Genomic DNA, 2,975 nt, shown 5'->3' with positions numbered 1-2,975 from the left:
CCATCCTAATATGACTTTTAAAAAAATAACATATTTTTCTGTAATATTTCACACTTATGCTACTAAAACAACTTAACTTTTTTAATCATAAAAGTATGACATTGGTTTCGTAAAAAATTGAGCAGCAAATAAATGAGTATAAATAACATACTGTATTTTCTGGACTATAAGTCGCACTTTTTTTCATAGGTTGGCTGTTCCTGTGACTTATACTCCAGAGCGACTTAAGTATGTTTTGTTTTTTTTACCTAATGATGCATTTTTGGCCTTGTGTGACTTATACTCCAGAGCGACTTATCGTCCAGAAAATACGATAAATTAATGTGTGACACGTCCTTTATGGTAAATATACTACTTATTCGAAAACAACTCAACTTGATACCCTTAGTGTAGCACAAAAACATAGATTCATGCAAAATAATCGACAGAAAGTGATTTATTTCCCCAAGTTATCTGCCCCGTATGGACATGTGTGATGCACTCTGCAGTTTCTCCACTAGAGGTCGCGCTCTACTAATGTAATATAGGACACTACTAGGCCTCTAAAACGTCAAGATATGCCAAATGTTAAATATACTTATGAAATGAAAAATGTGATTTTTTTTTCTATTGTATCACTTAAAATGTAATAATTGAAATAATACATTATTATCAATAAGTATCATTCGAATACTATGTAAGCTATTACATTTTAATACAGTACATACAAGTCACATCAAACAGTAGCTGAATGGTGTTAATTAATTAGCGAATTAGCCCTCATTTATGTCATTTTCCTCACAGTTTTAATATCAAAGACATAATTTTGTGTTATTATTACTTATTAGTATTTCAGATGTTTTTCTTTACATTATTTTTTTGCAAAATGCCTTACAATTTTGTTGAATTTTTTTTTTTAATTAATTTTACAATATGCCCAAAACACGCTTTGGGCTGCAAATTATTAAATTATTATATTTAAAAATATGATATATTTTCATTTATTATTTATAGACGCGAGCTGACATTTTTATTTAAAAATGTTGCATATTTTATTTTTATTTTTTAAAAACATTTTTATATGGACATCCGTCCAGACAGTATTGAAACCAGAGCCACGCCCTTTTCAATGAAGGGGGCGGGCCTAATAACAATGACGTATTTAACAAGCCGAGCACGAGCTGCCAGAAACGTGCTCGGAAGTTGACCGAAGGAAAGAGAAAGTGAAAGTGACTGGATGTCAACTGCGCTTCTCGGCAGCTGTCACAGCGAAGTTTTCAGCATTTTGTGGACTCGAACGATCTTATATTTTCGCCTCGTTGTGGTCCTGAGTCACGTGAGTTCTTTTATTTATAGGTGAGTTATTTGAACTCACGTGCGTTCTTTTTGTGTTGACGTACAGTATACACTCGTTTGATACTTAGGAAAAAAACAAATAACGATTTTAGACGATAGATAACGATTACTTAAATTATTATTATTTCATATTTAGTATTAAAAAGAACACAGAATTCCATCATTAGTGGTTACCATCAACATATTGTCTTTTGTGGACCCTGATGTCCAGCGTAGTGTCTTGACTCTAGCCACCAGTAGGGGGTGCTGTGGTAGCCACTGCTGAACAGGATGTCCCTAAAATCTGGAAACAAATGCATTTAAATGTAATATACAATATTGATAAATAATGTAACAAATACATATGTTTTCGTTTGAATTTTTAACGTGGCTTGTAATATATTTATTTATATTAATATATATTTTTTTTTATTTAAAGTTGTTGAATAAATACATTTTGGAATAAATTATTATTAATTAAATTTCCCTTTTTGTATAAGGTATCTGTATTATAAATGTATAATAATAATAATAATAATAGGGCTGCACGGCGATCGAGTGGTTAGCGCGCAGACAGTAGACCAGGGTTCAATTCCACCCTCGGCCATCTCTGTGTGGAGTTTGCATGTTCTCCCCGTGCATGCGTGGGTTTTCTCCGGGTACTCCGGTTTCCTCCCACATTCCAAAAACATGCTAGGTTAATTAGCCACTCCAAATTGTCCATAGGTATGAATGTGAGTGTGAATGGTTGTTTGTCTATATGTGCCCTGTGATTGGCTGGCTACCAGTCCACGGTGTACCCCGCCTCTCGCCCGAAGACAGCTGGGATAGGCTCCAGCACCCCCCGCGACCCTCGTGAGGATAAGCAGTAGAAAATGAATGAATAATAATAACAATAATTCATATTAATATTATGTGCCCAGTCTTTGAGGACCATCTGTATGTAGCTGTACAAATTTAGAATTGGGAACCGCACAGTAAATATCAAGTAAAAGTCAATGTTTTCAAGTCCAAAAAACAAATGATGACTCCGATGTACAAGATGCATTTACTTTGTGTTTCTGTGCTCCTGGTTGTTCTTAGTCCTTTAACAGACATAACATTGGTCACACTGGATTCCGATGTCACTGTACATAGTTGGCATACACCTCTGCTGTGTGCCAGGATGCATTCTGGCTTCCTTATATGGGCATTCGGAGTAGGCCAGATACGCTCTACCCTTCCCCAGGTTCTGCTTCTCTGTTTACGGTGTTAGCAATGTCTCCCAGGAAGTTTCTTTGGGTGTATGGGAAAGCTAAATTTGGTTACAATTCCTCACGAGGCAAACATCAAGTGGTTGGAGTTCCTGTTTCTGTACCAGCAAAAGAAATGGATTTTAATCAGTCAACGCCATTTCACACCAGACTGTTTTGTGAACACAGGCAGTAGCTGGACGAGCCGACAAAGTGTTGCTGAAGCCAGATGCCTTTCCAACGTTACTTGGTCGTGTCGAAAAGTCAGAAGAGTAAGCAGTATGTAACAATTTATCAGTGTCCTAAGTCATGGAACAAAAACTGCTGTCGGTGTAGCACTATAGAGCGTGCAAATTACAAGCCCACCGAGTCTGGAGTTGCTAATAGCCATCCCCCCCACAATAATAATAATAATATAATAATAATAAT

At 36.0% G+C, this 2,975-nt stretch overlaps 1 protein-coding gene across 2 annotated transcripts in view; it reads left to right on the top strand.

Moving 5' to 3' along the window:
- Positions 1–1,200: 1,200 nt before the first annotated feature.
- Positions 1,201–2,975, top strand: part of lmo4a (LIM domain only 4a) — a 12,928-nt gene continuing 11,153 nt past the window's right edge. Inside the window, exon 1 of one of the 2 annotated variants that reach the window (XM_058057123.2) lies at positions 1,201–1,335. The gene's annotated coding sequence lies outside the window, so the exon portion shown is untranslated. The remainder of the gene's footprint in view (positions 1,336–2,975) is intronic. The other variant, XM_058057124.2, reaches the window with a different exon arrangement.

This window comes from Doryrhamphus excisus, linkage group LG19 (assembly GCF_037039965.1).
Source record: "Doryrhamphus excisus strain RoL-2023G ecotype Guam linkage group LG19, RoL_Dexc_Guam_v1.1, whole genome shotgun sequence".
Taxonomy (NCBI): domain Eukaryota; kingdom Metazoa; phylum Chordata; class Actinopteri; order Syngnathiformes; family Syngnathidae; genus Doryrhamphus; species Doryrhamphus excisus.
The sequence above is the reverse complement of the archived record's forward strand: the minus strand, read 5'-3'. Positions and strand labels throughout refer to the sequence as shown.